Here is a 17,817-nt window from a genome sequence, read left to right as displayed (position 1 = left end):
CAGTTTTGGTCTCCTAACCTGAGGAAAGACGTTCTTGCCTTAGAGGGAGTACAGAGAAGGTTCACCAGATTGATCCCTGGGATGGCGGGACTTACATATGAGGAAAGACTGGATAGACTGGGCTTGTACTCGCTGGAATTTAGAAGACTGAGGGGGGATCTTATAGAAACATATAAAATTCTTAAGGGGTTGGAGAGGCTAGATGCGGGAAGATTGTTCCCAATGTTGGGGGAGTCCAGAACCAGGGGTCACAGCTTAAGGATAAGGGGGAAGTCTTTTAGGACCGAGATGAGAAAACATTTCTTCACACAGAGAGTGGTGAGTCTGTGGAATTCTCTGCCACAGAAAGTAGTTGAGGCCAGTTCATTGGCTATATTTAAGAGGGAGTTAGATGTGGCCCTTTTTGCTAAAGGGATCAGGGGGTATGGAGAGAAGGCTACTGAGCTGGATGATCAGCCATGATCATATTGAATGGCGGTGCAGGCTCAAAGGGCCGAATGGCCTACTCCTGCACCTATTTTCTATGTTTCTATGCTGCCTGACCCGCTGAGTCACTCCATTATTTTTTGTCTATCCAGGTGAGTTGACAGCCATGGCCTGCTAGATGAGGGTCGGCAGTGGCATGTAACAGCCGGGTTGGCAGTGGAGTTGGTGGCAGCAACTCTACGATCGCGGGGAGAGGCGGCCGATGGGGAAGATGCAGGCAGCCGGGGACGGCTTGCACTGCAGCAGTCCGCTATAACCGAGGGTTTACTGCAAATACTAACTAGTTAGATTGAACACTGAAAGCATGAAAGGCCAAAGTTGCATGGCACTTTTCTAAGTGGCTGCAGAGTCCCAAAACACTAATAATAAATTGAAATTATATTTAAGAAATAACGTACTAAAATCCTTTTAATAATGACATAATTAAAGCACGGTGAAATCTGAAGCAATATCACCGGGCGCATTTAAACTTAAATCTTACATCGCTCAAAACTTGAAGCAATTTTAAGCTAATTGCACAATATCACCAGTGCGTTTAAACTTATTTTAAATTGCATAAAACGTTTCATAGAAACAAGATAAACGTTTAGACCTGTAAACGAGGAGAGGTCAAAAGGAGTAATGACATATTCTGTTTTTAGATTTGAAATCAGGGGAGAGCGCGAACGCAGTCCCCCACTACCACAAATTTTGCAGTCGAGTATCCCGCATTTGGGGACATCGCAGGCGTCAGCACACCCGAAGTGCAATGGGATAGCCTCGTCCTGGGAGAACCTCCTTTGTGATCAAGGTGTCTCCCCTGCCAGGTAAGTATGCGATTTAACTGGCGCGGCGAGCATCCAAGCTTTGCCCTCACTCCTTAAGCACATGGCGACCGAGAATCTTTCTCGCTCAATTTCCTATTATCTCAGTCGGGTCAATTGCAAAGACGGGTATTGCACGCTTTTCGTGTAATTTATTCGACGTTGGGCCGCAGTTTAGACTAATTCGTTTCAATCCTTTATTTGCATATCTTCCAAAAAAGGAAACGACGCGTCTATTCGCCGACCAGTAAATGTACATTTCTGAAACGGACCGCGAGGTGTCGCTGCGGAGCGGCTGACGGACATGCCAGAAACGAGAGAGGCTGCATCCAAACAAAACTAAAACCCATTCATGTCCCCACCCCAGAGCAGAGTATTGGTCCTGGTATAGAAATGACGTGTTTGCAGAGGGAGATTCACCAGGAAATTCAAGGATGGGTCAGTTCAGTAATGAGGACACATTGGATATGCTGGAGACATGGGAGACTGCAGATGCTGGAATCTTTACTTGATATGAAAGCAAGATCCTAAATACTTTCTGGATGAATTTTAGTTCTGAATCATTTTGCTGGTTGTCTTTGATAAATTTGAAACAACCTTTGGAAAGAGATCAATTCAGTTTGGTCATTGCTTTTAACTTGGCTGAATTGCTCAGTATTTGCAGAATATTCTATATTGATTTTAAATTCTTAGCATGTGCGGTACTTGCTTCTGTATCCCCAGATGTTCATGGTAGAATATAGACTTCATGTTGGACTATTCCCAAAAAACTGTTCTAATCATTGGTAATCATTCTGTGATTAAGGATATGGCCTAAGGTAATGGTGTGGTTAAATTATTAGTCTAGCATGCAAAGATATGGGCTGGTTCATCCACAGATACATTGAAATCATAACCTAGTAGATGGGGGGATATAATTTCAATTCATAAAATACTTTTGGAGTGAAAAAGTCTGGTCGATGAAACCAAATGTGGATTTTGAATGTTCTCCAGGAAAGGTAATCCACCATTCTTATCAAGTCTAGATTAAACTTGAGACCCACCGTCTGAAGAAGGGTCTCGACTCGAAACATCACTCATTCCTTCTCCCCAGAGATGTTGCCTGAGTTACTCCAGCATTTTGCACTTAGGTTCGAGACCCACAAATATGTTCTAAAATGGCACAGAAAGTCATTGTTCAAGGTGCACAGGAATTGGTAATGGTGGTAAAGTTTACTTCATGCAAATAATAATATAAGCAGCCAACATAATCAAAGACCACTCACACCCCGGTCATTCCCTGGCCATTCCCTCTTCTTCTCTCCCATTGAGCAGAGGGTACAAAAGCTTGAAAGCATTTAGCACTTGATTTAAGAATAGTTCCCTCCCTTTCGTTATCAGATGCAGATTATGACCATTCCACGTTATTTAACTGCACTCTCTGTAAATGTAACTATATTCTGCACTCTGTTTATTTTCTCTACAAGCATTATCTGTTCTTTCTTTTATATGTCAACTACAACAATCAAAAGTGGTGATTTGTGCTTCAGAGTACCGTAGTTGACGCTTTGATGCAAATTTTGCCCGTTCCGTAGAATTACCCAGGGTGGACGATGAGCTCCCACTCCAGTATTATCTGTTGTCCTTTGATTCTAACACACAAAACAAAGTTCTTCATAGTATCTTGATACACATGGCAATAATAAACTAATACGATAAAATGCACCCCTCAGCCCATCACGTCTGATCCCCCATTCGATGGTGCAAAACTAGACGCATTGTCCTGGACTCTGGGACAATAAGAAATAAACAGAAGAAATAATGGAAGCACTCAACAGATCAGATAGGATCAGATGAGAAAAGAAGCAGCATATTAATATATGAAGTCTGAAGAAGGATCTCGACCCGAAACGTCACCCATTCTTTCTATCCAGAGATGCTGCCTGTCCCGCTGAGTTATTCCAGCATTTTGTATCTATCTTCAGCATTAATATAAATTGGATTATTTGTCAGATAGGAACAGAGAAAAGAGAAGTTGAGGTTAAGTTGCAGAAAAGAAAGGGAAGGGAAACTAGCAGGAGGTACTCACCTGATTTTGCACAAACAGGTCACCTGGAGATTTCAACGGTTGTGAGACTTTTGTCTGCTGGAGCTAATACATTCAAGTTGACTTTGTTAAAGCATAGAAGTGGACATTGATTGAGTAACCCTTGTCTGAGGATTGAAAGGTAAGGTTAAGCACATGAAGAAAGATTCATACACACTTAAAGACTAACTGGGAAGTCAGAGAAGAGACTGAAGGCACCTGTGTCCAGCGGTTGCAGTTTCAAATGCCATGGGCAGCTTGATAACTATAGTCACTGTTAATATTGAATTTGGTGCTTGATCAACCCTTGACCTTTCCAATACTGATTGGAGCTTTGATTAAGGACACTTTTGTTACACTCTGAGGTGTTCAGCAATGAATGCTATTGCTTTTGTATCTCTTACCATTGAGATAAAGTTTGAATGAGGCCATAATACCATTATGCCTGGAACACTTTGCCGGGGTGGAGGCAGACATGATAGTAGCATTTAAGGGGCTTTTAAATAGGTACACGGAAGTGCAAGGAATAGAGGGATATGAATCATGTGTGGGCAGATGAGATGAGTTTAACTGGCATCATGTTCAGCACAATCATTGTGGGCTGAAGTGCCCGTTTCTGTGCTGTACTGTTCTATGTTCTATGTTAACACTCAGTTGCTGATAACAAGAAGACACCCTCACCAATGTCTTCTTGAGGAAGATGCTATCGTGGAGATCGTGTGAAGGAATTGCTGTTATAGGCCTGTGTACTAATCATGGCCTACGAAGTGTGCATCAATCGATGAAAAACTGGCTGCATTGTGCATTGAAAATGTTTTATGTGTTATGTTTGCAGCAAGATATCTTAAGTATGTGCAATGGTCTTTCTCTTTCCTTTTAATAAAACCCCTGAGGTAACCACATTATCCTTCAACCACAATGCTTGGTCTCATTACCATTTAGAGGAGCAAAGAGCTAAAAAACTCTTTTCTAGGTTCAGAAGAAACTGTATAAGGTGAATTTCTTGAATGCAGAATGAAAGAATGCTTGCATTGAAAAAAAGCCATTCACAAACATAGGTACTCTTTATTTGACTGTCATTTTTCAGCACAAATGCAAGAAAAATCCATTAAAATTTACTTGGAGCCTGCAAGTGGAGTGTACTCTAGAACATGATAGTCTTATATTTGAAATACCTGTGGCTTTTATCAATACCTAATTTTTCTCTTTTTTTCTAATATAATAGGCCTGATGGCTTTATACCAAGTCCATGCTTGCTCTCAGAGTCGATTACCTTTGTGCAAAGAACTCTGCACTAATGGGAAACTTGGATTAAAGCAGTGCCTTTCATAAACCATGTCCCTCTATTTCCTGCATAGCCATATGCCTATCCAAGAGTCTCTTAAATGCCACTATCGTGTCTGGCTCAATCACCATCCCCGGCAGTGCCGACACATGATATGGATCATGTGCAGGCAGACTAGATTAGTTCAACTTGGCATCTTATTTGGCACAGACAGTTTAAGCTGAGGGGCTGTTCTTGTGCTGTACTGTTCTGTGTTCGGTGCTCTTGTCCGCAGGCTGTGTGAAAGTGTTTCATAGCCAGCATAGCATTTCTGAAGTGTCGTCACTGATGTATTTGCATCAAGTAACTTCCACACAGCAAGCTTCAAAAAAGAGCAATGTATTTTTTAAATTTTGTGGCAAGATATATGTTTGGCTTGAAATTAGTAGATCAGCCCTGACTTTTCTCTGTATATGAAATAACAAGGGGAAAAGCCCTGTGCAAAATGGTCCAACTTCAAAACCATTCCAGAATTTAAAAAATATATAGTGTGTTTTAAAAACATAAATGTGTGTGTATACGTGTGTGCACGTGCAGTTTTGTTTTTCCAATGCGTGTAATTTGTCACAAAAACCCATATATGGATAGAAATAGAATCAATCGTTCAGGTCCAGAGCCTTTCTGCAGATCTGGAAAAGCAAGGATCTCAATATGTTTTAAATTGTAGAGAGGGGAAAGCAGAGTAGAGAACATGGAATGTCTTTGAGAGGGGGCAGATTTAGTAAAAAAAATAGAGAAAAATAAACAAATTAAAACAGAAAGATGCAAACTCATCTACAGAAAGGGGAAAAAAGGATGTTTGCCTTGCATTATTGAATTTGGTATCCCAAATGTAGGGGTTTCGTTCCCTTTGCTCCACTTCGGGCCCAACTGCCCGAGTGATTCTCTCCCTTGTCGGTGGGTCAAACGGCCACCCCGGCCACCACTCCACTCGAGCGGTTCCCAAGAGAGAATACAAAAGGGAGAGTAGGTGTTTCGAGGCGCCCGGATTCCCCTGGGTTCTAGACCTCGGAATTATGGTGGGATATGATAAAAGGTTGACTTGACCAGAGCGTGCTGATGAGAGAAAACAGAAACCCAGACGGACTCAAAGCGAGTCTAAAATTTACGGGCTTTATTAAACAAATGGAAAATCGAATCTCACCAATACTACATAATACGTGACTAAACTTATGCTTTAAACTAAGACTATGGAAAGAAAATTATCGGGCATGTCGTAAAAAAACTTACTTTACACAATTTAATTACAAATACACCCCCCCCCCCCCCCCCCCCCCCCTCTCCTTCTCTCAACCTCTATCCTATTTCGGGAACTTCACCAGGTCGTCTGGAGTACTTACAGCTAGATCAATGCAGGGTCTTTTGATGATTGCCAGTTTCGATCTGGCATGAACAATAGGCTTCCGATGATAATGGGTTTGCTGATGTCACGATGCATCGGCCTAATCGTTATCCCATCACCTGGATGGGCTCCCATTGTCCCGATGGATGGGCCATTTACGATGGTGATTGTCTTGCTGCTGGGCTATTCCCCCCCCCCCCCCCCTGCTGGGCTCGGTTCCTGCCTTTGTCTTTCCAAGGTAATCTCGTTATCTCTGTCCCGGCCTTTCCTGTTCTCACCACTCGCATAGTCATGTGGCTGCTCAGGCCCACAGACAGGCTTTGAACTTGTTCTTCCTTTGTGATCCCTTGGGGGGGGGGGTTGTGTTTTTGCAGCCAGCATGTCCGTTTAAAAAAATGTCCAGGTCCTTATCCCCGAGTTCTTCCATAATTTTGGAGGATTTGCCCCAATAACTTACACAAAGGATGCAACATGCCCAGAGAAAAGATGAGGTGTTATTGAACAAGCTTACTCTGAGCAATGTTGGAGCAATGGAAATGTGTTGGGAGAGTTAAGGGCCTGTCCCACTTTGGCGATTTTTTAGGTGACTGCCGGCGACTGTCAAAGTTGTAGCAGATCGCCGAAAAAAATGACCATACGACAATGTCCACGACAATGACCATGACAATGCCCGCGACAAGCTAAGACAACCTACCACATAGGCGACGGCAAGCTGACGAAAACCGGCGACTCAAGGGCCTGTCCCACTTAGGCGATTTTAAGGCGACTGCTGGCGACCAGGCTGTCGCCGAACGTTCGCCGGGGTGTCGCGGGCATGATCGTGAGGAGTCTTCCAAAGATCATAGTGGATCTCGGCGCGTCGCCGAGAAATCAAACGGTTTGAAATCTCTCGGCGACAGCTGTCTTGCAGCCAGGCATCGTAGCTTATTGCGGTCGCTGTCGCATGCTGTCCCCAGGTTTGATAGGTTCTCTTAAGATACATTTAGAAGCACATAATATTAAAATAAGTAAAGTCATTTCAAAATACCATAAAATGCTTGTGTTTAACCAATTTATTTACCGTCAGGACATTTGACAGGTAGATTGGAGGCGACAGTTTGATGGTCAGGTAAGCGTGGGAATTTTCGCGATGTTTTTGGCCTCAGCCATTACATTTAAAGTAGGCTCCAAACCCAGATATTCAACCCAGAAACCAGATATGCATCTCTCTTACATTTTCAAAGAATGCCCACACACTTTTCACAAAAATCTACTGAACCACTTTTTAAATAATTTTATTAAATACAGCTATTAGTAAACTGGAAGTAAATCCAGTCTATTCCTTGTTACAGTGAAGCCTGGCTTTTAAGTAACCCATACAAGGTGTTATAGTTCAAAACTCTCAAGTACTTACCGACTTGTCAGTGATTTCAGCGAAAATTAGGGCGCTGGAGAAGCATTGACAGCGTGGGAATTTTCGCGATGTTTCAGAAAACGCTGTAATCTCGACCTGACTCAGCATTGTCGTGGTCATTGTCGTCGGGTAAAAGAAAAGTTCGGCGATCTGCTACGACTTTGACAGTCGGCGGCAGTCGCCAAAAATATCGCCTAAGTGGGACTGGCCCTTCAGAGTCGCCGGTTTTCGTTAGCTTGCCGTCGCCTATGTGGTAGGTTGTCTTAGCTTGTCGCGGGCATTGTAGTGGTCATTGTCGTGGACATTGTCGTACGATTCTTTTTTTCGGCGATCTGCTACGACTTTGGCAGTCGCCGGCAGTCGTCTAAAAAATCGCCAAAGCGGGACAGGCCCTTTTCGGTGACTGGAACTTCGGGTCATCCTTGTGGACTGAGTGGAGGTGTTCTGCAAAGCAGCCATTAAAAATTGCTTTTGGTTTCTCCAGCGTGGGGGAGACTAATATGCAAACATGAGAGTAGAGGTGCATGTGAATCACTGTTTCACCTGGAAGTGATGTTTTGGTCACTCAACAGTGAGAAAGGAAGAGGTTAAATGGCAGGCTTTGCATCTCCCTTAGAAAGTGGGAGTAACTAGTCCAGGGAGTATCAGGTGGAATGGTCCCTCTGAAACTTTGAAAGGTAAAGGGAGGACAAGCTGAGGAAGATGTGTCTGGTGATTGAATCCAGAAAGGAAAGTTGAAATTATGGAGGATGATCTGTTGAATGCAGAGGGTGGAAGTCACGAACAAGGGGAATCCTGTCCTTTCTCTGGGAGGCAGGAGAGAGCAGATGAGTGGTAAATAGAGGAGACACAGTTAAAAGCTCATTATGGCAGAGAGCTAACCACAGTTAAGAATAAAGAAGGACCCTTAAAGGCATTGGTCTGTAAAGTCCAATAGTAGGTAGAATAGAGACAGAAAAAGTGGGAATGGTAAGAGGTCTAACGTTTCTGCAATGACTATAATATGAGACCTATTTAGTGAGTATTTATTCTTCCAAACAGCTGTTCACCTCCTTACTTATGATCATTCTCTGAGAAGTACCTAAATACCGGGTGTGGTTCAGTGGGGACATTTCTAGCTCCACACCAGGTAATTGTGGTTGCAAGTCTCACTTGGGAGGTTTGAGTGCAGATCAAGGCTCACACGTCAGTGCTTCCCTGTGGTAAAAGTTTTATATTGTGTGAATGATGTATTATACCAATGCATGGAGGTTCTCCGGGAGCCCTGACCAGTAGTCCTTTAAACACCAGCCTAAGCAAGAGAAAAGACGATCTGTTTGTACCCTATTGCTATGTGTGGGACTTGTTGCATCTAGTTTCCAGTGCAAAATCCAAACCTGCAGCAGGAATGCATTTAGCTTCAGATAGCACCATATAAATCCAACATTAAAGTTTTGTGGCCTTCGCATATGGAAGGTCCCCATCCGGACCAAACTCAGATCCTGGGGGGACAGGGCTTTCTCCATCGCTGCTCCCACCCTCTGGAACTCACTACCTCAAACCATCAGAGACTCCTCCTCACTCACCACATTCAAAACATTACTGAAGTCTCACCTGTTCAACACTGCCTTCAACCACTGACCGTCACCTCACCTTATTTTTCCTTTTCTGTTCATTTACTTATTTTTAATTTTTTTTAAATGTTTTAGTAAACCCTGTAAAGTGTCTTTGAGTTTTTAGAAAAGCGCTATACAAATGTAATGCATTATTATTATTATTATTATTATTATTAAATTGACCTGACTTAATATCTGAACGTGGCTTAAAGATTCAAAGGGATTTTAAGGGCTTATCAGCTGAAGGAGATCAACTGTCAGTTTCCTTTCCTCGATCACTGCAGTTTGGCTGATCACAAGACCATCAAAATCTACGCAGAAGTATCTACCTGGATTCATCCTCAACACGTGTGGATATGTGAATGCTCGAATAATAGTAAATAGGATCAGGAGTAGGCCATTCAGTCTTTGAGCCAGGTCCACCATTCAACATGATCGTAGCTGATCCTCTATTTCAATACTGTATTCCTGCTCATAGACACAAAATGTTGGAGTAACTCAGCGGGACAGGCGGGATCTCTGGAGAGAAGGAATGGGTGACGTTTCAGGTGGAGACCCTTCTTCAGACTGAAGAAGTCTTCAGGCAAGTAAAAACTATTTTTCACTTGTATTATCATTTCAAATCAATGGCTCTGCTCCTGATATTGACATTAAGGAATAAAACCAGAAAATTCAGGAAATGCTTTGAAAATAGACAGCTACCATGAAGAAGTAACAGGAGGAATTCCTTGTTGATTATCTTCCATCAGAACTTTGTAAAGTTAGAAATAGTTAAGTTAAGCAGGGAGCAGGAGTAAAGGAACAAAAGCTTTTCGCTGTACCTCGGTACACGTGACAATAAACTAAGCTGAAACATACTGTGACAGGGCAGACACTAAGATAGACTGAAGACACAAATGGTGGTGGTGCTGGCTGAGGGATGGGGTTCATGGTTTGTTAATTGCAGATAATCTGTCTTGAATAGCATTTGAATGACCTCAGAAGAGAGGGGAATGAAACAATGTGAAATATGGGATATATAGAACACTGCAATTACAGGAATCTGTAGAGAGAGAAGATTTTGGGCTTAATGTCTCAGGGCAGTGACCTTTCATAGGAATTAGAAGTTAGAAATCAAACGTGTTATAAGTTGCAGAGAAGGAGGTGAGGTCAAGAGTCAAGAGTGTTTTATTGTCAAACGAGACCAAGTTGGGCCCAAACCTCTCCTGCATTGGTGCAACACCCTTTCCACCCCCACTCGCCCCTCCCCCTTCCCCTCTCCCCCCTCACTCCCTCTTCTTGGCAGCGACACTGTACTCCCATTGTAAATATGTAATTCTGCAAGGTTATTTTTCTATACTCGAAATGTTAAAGCTAATTATTGCCTTTGAAACTGTAGTTAACTGTTTTGTTGTCTTTGTGTTTAAAAAAAGAATTAAAAACTCAATGTATTTTGAGTTTAGAGAAACTATTGAAAGGATCTCTAAAGGAATGCTTATTTCTCTTTATTAATAACGACTTTTGTATCAACCAGTTTCAGCCTCTGAGTGGTTTCGTTCACAAGCCACAACTTTCAGTTCGCTTTGTTCTCCCCTTCCATCCCACCAACACCTGCATTCAACAAATTATCCACAAATGTTCCATATGCGGCCTAACTAAAGTCCTAAAGAGCTACATCCTAACTTCCTGACTCTTGCACTCAATGCCCATAGCAATGAAGGCAAGCATACCATATGCCTTCTTTACCACTTTCTACTTGAGTTGCCACCTTTAGTGAACTATGAACTTGGACTCCAAGATCTCACAGCACTTCAATGCTGTTAAAGATCTTGCCATGAGCTGTACACACTCTCCTTACATCCAACCTCCCAAAGTGCAACACCTTGCACTTGCTCGGGTTAAACTCCATCTGCCATTTTTCTGCCCATTTCTGTGACTGATCTATACCCCCCTATACCTTCTGACAGCCTTCCTCGCTGTCTGCAACTCCTCTAATTTTGGTGTTGTCAGCAAACATATTCACCAACCCATACACATTCGTATCTAGGTCATTTATATATATATATATATATATATATATATATATATATATACCTGGACTATACCTGGACTATACCTGGACTATCTCTGACATCTCCCTCCCGTTTCTGGACCTCACCATCTCCATCACAGGAGAAAAACTAGTGACGGACATTTATTACAAGCCCACCGACTCGCACAGCTATCTGGACTACACTTCTTCCCACCCGGTCCCCTGCAAAAAGTCTATCCCCTACTCCCAATTCCTCCGTCTACGCCGCATCTGCGCCCGGGATGAGGTGTTTCAGACTAGGGCTTCCGAGATGTCCTCGTTTTTCAGAAAACGGGGCTTCCCCTCCTCCATTATAGATGAGGCTCTCACTAGGGTCTCTTCTACATCCCGCAGCTCCGCTCTTGCTCCCCATCCCCCCACTCGCAACAAGGACAGGATCCCCCTCGTTCTCACCTTCCACCCCACCAGCCAGCGGATCCAACATATCATCCACCAACATTTCCGTCACCTACCACAGGACCCCACCACTGGCCATATCTTCCCATCCCCTCCCCTCTCTGCGTTCCGCAGAGACCGTTCCCTCCGCAACTCCCTGGTCCACTCGTCCCTTCCTACCCAAACCACCCTAACCCCGGGCACTTTCCCTTGCAACCGCACGAGATGCAACACCTGTCCCTTTACCTCCCCCCTCAACTCCATCAAAGGACCCAAACATTCTTTCCAGGTGAGACAGAGGTTCACCTGCACCTCCTCCAACCTCATCTATTGCATCCGCTGCTCTAGATGTCAACTTATCTATATCGGCGAAACCAAGCGCAGGCTCGGCGATCGCTTCGCTGAACACCTGCGCTCGGTCCGCATTAACGCAACTGATCTCCCGGTGGCCCAGCACTTTAACTCCCCCTCCCATTCCCAGTCTGACCTCTCTGTCATGGGCCTCCTCCAGTGCCATAGTGAGGCCCGCCGGAAATTGGAGGAGCAGCACCTCATATTTCGCCTGGGCAGTTTGCAGCCCGGTGGTATGAACGTCGACTTCTCCAACTTCAGATAGCTCCTCTGTCCCTCCCTTCCCCTCCTCCTTCCCAGAGCTCCCTCTATCTTCCTGTCTCCACCTATATCCTTCCTTTGTCCCACCCCCGACATCAGTCTGAAGAAGGGTCTCGACCCGAAACGTCACCCATTCCTTCTCTCCTGAGATGCTGCCTGACCTGCTGAGTTACTCCAGCATTTTGTGAATAAATCGATTTGTACCAGCATCTGCAGTTATTTTCTTATATATATATATATATATATCACAAACAGCAGAGGTCCCACCACTGGCCACAGACCTCCAGCCAGAATATCTATTTTCTACCACAATCCTCTGTCTTCTATGACTAAGCCAGTTCTGAATCCATACGACCAAGTCAACATGAATCCAGTACATCCTAAACCTGTCACTTTAATTCTCCATCCCATTTCAGCTCAGCCTTTGGGCTCTTACTCATTTAGAGTCATAGACTCACACAGCACCAAAATATGCCCATTGGCTCATGATATTCATCTAAACTACTGTAATTTTCTTGTATATGGCCTCTAGTCACCAACCCATACACATTCGTATGGAGCCACGACCGCCCCGACGTGCAGCGGCAGCGGCAGCGGCAGCGTGTTCGCCCACCCCGGATCGCAGGGCTTGGGTCGGCCCACTGCGGACCTTTCACCGTCCGGCGCGGCCTGGAACGTGGCAACTCCAACAGCCTGACCACGGGAGAAGACGGCAGGGGAAGAGAAAAGACATTCTGGCCTTCCATCACAGTGAGGAGGGGACTGGAGGAGACTCACTGTGATGGATGTTTTTTTTTTTTTGTGTTTTGTGTTGGTTGGGGTTGTGTAATTTGCTTATTTTATTGCTCTTATTGTTGGACTGTGGGTGACAAAATTTCGTTCAAAAAACTTGTTTTTTGGATGACAAATAAAGATATCCTGAATCCTGAATCCTAGTCTGCTGTACCATGATGTTCCACGTGCTCATAGGATCTAGAGCAAGGACTGGAGTTTGAAAATGGCGCCAAAACAAGGCAGGTCTTGCATGCGGGTTCAGTAGACTATTTCTGTACAGATTGCTAATAAGGGATGTGCTTAGGTATGGCAATACTCTACTGGACTACATGTAAGAACTGAATTTCACTGCATTTGCACGTGTGCCAATAAAAGCATCATTGAAGCATCATTTCATCATTGAAATGTTGTGACAAGCTTTGCTTCCATCACCACCTTGGACAATGCATTTGAAATTAAAAACTCCCTCTGGGTGAAAAGAAAGTCTTCCTCATATAATCTCTAATTCTCCTACCCCTTACATTAAACCTACGACTTCTGGTTATAGATGCCACTGGTGTGGGGAAACATTTCTCTCCTACCTACCCTATCTCTACCCTTCATAATTTTATACACCAAACTCAGGTCCTCTCTGGACTCTCTCTCCTCCACGTGTTGGTTTGAAATGCAATATAACCTCAAAGGACAGCACCTCATCTATCGACTGGACGCATTCCAGTCCTTAGCACTCCACATTGAATTTAATGTCCGGTAACCCATCCATCCAGTTTGTATCAGAACTTCCCAGTTTGAATTAAAAGTCTTGCCATGAGCTGTATAATGTACACTCTCCTTACATCCAACCTCCCACTTGCAAAGTTAGCTTTGCGTTCATCTCTTCATGGAGGCGTCATTCTGTATTTCCAGAATTATCTTTTATTTCAGTTCCAACTTCAATAATCTTCTTCATCTCAACATTGTATCAATATTTTTTGCTTTCTCCTCTGTCCTCCTTCAACACCCTCTATTTACATCTCCTCCAGACACATCTCCTGAACAAGCCTTTACCACACTCTCTCAGCCAGCGTCACCAGCAACCGGATCAGTCAGTCTCTCTTGGTGGTCAACTGATCACAGACGGTGCTTTGTTCCCTTTACCCCTCCCCTTCTTTGCGGCCGAAACAGTGTTTGATTTCTAACTTTTCCTTATTCCGATAAAAAGCCACTGTGCTGAGACGCTAGCTATTATTATCTCCACCCATGCTGCATGACCTGCAAAGTATGCAACGTTTTTCCCAAAACATCCTGTTTTTATCTCACTCTTTATACTTAGTGATCTCCTGCTCCTTAAATTCTCCCAGTCATCTCTCAGTCCCTGGAACTGATCCAATGGATTGCGAAAGAAGCTTTTTAGGTACATTTAATGTTCAATAAGAGGCTGCCAAACATTCTCAGTTAATTATTTCCGAAAGATTGATATTAATGATGGTGTTTGTTTTTACTGAGCAACAGTGTGGTAGAAATTATTATCAATGATGGTATAGAAATATTCACTTTCTGCTTCCCATATCGGAATAATCTTTAAATGTAACGAATGACTAAAGGAAATGCATAACGTCATGAATCCGCAATCAATTTAAGGCTCAAGGGGTTAACTATTTGTGATATCCGGAGCATTTGCATCTGTTTCAAAGACAATTTTATTGTAAAATGTACAAGTGTGGTACAGATACAATGAAAATCTAGCAGCAGCAGCACCACGAGCACAAAGACCTTAACCAAAACATCAATATGCATAAATTATACATAAAAATACTGCAAGACAGAAAAAAGCCTGCAAGAAGACATGAATATAAAAGCACAATCAGAAAACAGAGCCAGTCCATGATAGCACAGGATGTGGTCCATAGGTCGGATTAGGGATGTGCAGGTTGGTTCAAGAACCTGATAAACTATAGGAAAGTAGCAGTTCCTGAATCTGGTGGTGTGGGATTCAGGATTCAGTAGCTTCTGGCCGACAGTAGCAGCAAGAAGATGGCATTGCCCGAATAGTGGGTATCCTTGATGATAGATACCACCTTCTTGAAGTAGCCCTCATGCACTGTAGATGCTTTCGATGGAGGGGAGGGCTGTGCCTGTGCCTGTGATGGGCCGGGCTGAGTCCAGCATTATCTGCAGCCCCTTGAGTTACCATGCGTTGGAATTACCAGACCAGGCTCTGATACAAGTTGTCAGGATACTTTCTATGGTGAATATGGAAAATTAGTTGGAGAGTATTCGGTGACATTTCAAAATTCTTTAAACGTCTCAGAAAGTAGAGGCATTGGCAGAGCTTCTTCATCCTAGGGGCTGCAATGTGCCCTGATAGAGGGTTCGGTGTCGTTCTTCAAGCTTGCTTGGGTATCTTTGGAACAAGTATTTCTCCATCGCTCCTCCTCTCTGCAACTCACAATTCACATTTTTTCGGAGTTACTATTCTGATGATGGAGCTGTTTCTTCTCCATTATAACCTTTATAACAAGAATAACCCTGTTTCTTCTCCATTGTTGATGCCTGGTCTGCTGATTATCCTCATTGTTTTCTGTTTCTGTTTCAGATTTCTCATGTGTGCTATGAATACTGTGTTTACAAAGCTGTTGTGCTGCTGCTGCAAGAGAGAATTTTATCGTTGTATTTTGGGACAAAAGTTTGTATTGCTCTATGTTCTAAATATCTGAGAGGAGGAAAGAGAGACACATAGGGAGATGATTTCAGAACTTAGCCAGTAAATCCATTCCACTGTAAGCAGCAATTAATCATGAAATTGTAACCATAATGATAAGGAGGCGAATACCCATCACATTTATTTTTTTCTTCTTTCTGGTGTTACGAGATGGCTTATTTGCCGTGATGCAATGATCGGTAAATAGGAATACATGTCTAGAAGTACAATTGAAAGCATATAAAGCTATTTTGTCAGATGTCTTTATCAAGCCATCCTATAACAATTGCTTTGTGTTTTCACTTTTAACTTGCTGGTGGAGTAAAGGACTGTAGCCTGTACTGTTCGTAAGACAAAGGAGCAACAATTAAAGCAGAAAATGTTGACTCATTCAGAAATTTGCCCAAGCATTTCCTGATACACAAAAGCACAGAAAGACATTTCAAATGAGATGAAAATAGAGACAGTTGTTTGTGGCACTTATCGACAAGGTTGACTCACCACTAAACATGCTGCTTGAGATGAACTGGCATTCCTTGTTCTTTTAGTGTTGCAAAGACTGAAATTTGTGCCAACGATTGCTATTTATCAAATTGCAAGTACTGTACTATCTTTTCCACAAAGTAATAGTTTGCATCCAATGCATATTCTTCCCATTTTCAAAAGCATTTTAAATGGTTAATAGTGATTTATTTTTCTTCAGTTTCTTTTGTTTAAGTGAATGTGGAATATTGACATTCTCGTGTGAAAATAAGTTGCAGCTTGTTAAATGGATCTGTTTGTTACCACTTCTCGCCTGATCCAAAGCAATACTACAGCTGTCTGATCTTGTGGGACCGTCTCATTGGGTTATGGCAATCTTGTATAGTACAACAAATTACACACTAAACAAAATTGATAAACCAAATGTAGCATTGTGCATATCTATTTTTGCTGGACACTGTACATGGAACAATAGCATGCCCTTCATGATTGTAAAAGACCTCGAGGTTGAGTATAAATTACGTCAACCATTGACCTTTGGTGAAATGATGTTTCCTCAAGCCCTCAAGCACACATCAAGGTCTTGCCTGTTGAGCCTGTGTGATAATGAAGTCATCACAATCAGCATGACTGTCATCATGTCATTTGCATATGTAGTAGAGCAAAACGTAATACAGTATGTTGACACCCTGAGACCACTGTCTCAATTGTTCACTTGCTGGATCAAGTGTTTGATTAGCATTCATTAGCCCATTGTTAATATGGCACTTTAAAGGTTGTGGATTACTACGCTTAGTAGCCTGAGATGATAATTCATGTGCAGATGTCACAGTTTCAGGAGACACGTATGGAGTTTAAGGATTTATTGCTACTTCTCTTTGGAGTTTGTACGTTCTCCCTGTAACTGTGTGGGGTTTTTTTCTGGGTGCTCTGGTTTCCTGCAACACTCCAGATATGTGCAGGTTTGTAGGTTAATTCAAAATATAAAGAACTCTGAATGAAAATATTTTATAAGTTTATTTATATTTTATTTTCTGCCTTAGTCAGACACATTTATTTAGTACTCTGTATAATATTTTTAATAAGTGTTTCTTTTAATTGTGCTTTTTGTTTCTTGATTTGCTGTCTCAGAATGCAATTGGCTCAGCCAGGCCTTTTTTTTGTTTTAGTTCTACTTTGGAGATACAGCATGGAAACAGGCCCTTCAGCCCACTGCGTCCACACCAACCAGTGATCTCTGCACATTAACACTATCCTACACACACTAGGGACAATTTACTTTATACCAAGGCAATTAACCTACAAACCTGTACATCTTTGGAGTGTGGGAGGAAACTGAAGATCTCGGAGAAAACCCACACAGTTATGGGGAGAATGTACAAACTCCGTACAGACAGCACCCGTAGTGGGGATGTACCTGGGTCTCTGGCGCTGTGAGTGCTGTAAGGCAGCAACTCTACCGCTGTGCCACCGTGCCGCCCCTGTTGACATCGTGACAGTTTCCAGGGATCACAATGCACCAGCCATTGAAAAAGGGAAGATTCTCGCCATGGAGATTGCAAGATCTTCATCAGGGATTTTACAACTTGAAATTCGTGATCCTAAAGGAATTCTGTCCCTATTGTTCAGAGAAGAGTGTCCAGTCATCTTATGCAAGGCTTTCAATCCACCTGCACCTTGAGACGATGATGAATATCATTATTTGGTTGAACTATTTCACTCTCTCTATTTGGTAACAATTAGTGTTACAGTTGCATAAAGTTGCATAACTTTGGGCTTTATTTTTAAAGGCTGTCACTCATAATCATTCTTTA

General features: G+C 42.9%; 1 non-coding gene across 1 annotated transcript; it reads right to left on the bottom strand.

The window, feature by feature from the left end:
• Positions 1 to 1,136: 1,136 nt before the first annotated feature.
• Positions 1,137 to 1,300, bottom strand: LOC144592526 (U1 spliceosomal RNA). The gene has a single exon (XR_013547149.1). It is a non-coding gene; the product is annotated as a U1 spliceosomal RNA (small nuclear RNA).
• Positions 1,301 to 17,817: the final 16,517 nt, after the last annotated feature.

The sequence above is a fragment of the Rhinoraja longicauda genome, chromosome 3 (genome assembly GCF_053455715.1).
Source record: "Rhinoraja longicauda isolate Sanriku21f chromosome 3, sRhiLon1.1, whole genome shotgun sequence".
Lineage (NCBI taxonomy): Eukaryota > Metazoa > Chordata > Chondrichthyes > Rajiformes > Arhynchobatidae > Rhinoraja > Rhinoraja longicauda.
Note: the sequence above shows the minus strand (reverse complement) of the source record. Positions and strands in the feature narration are given on the sequence as shown.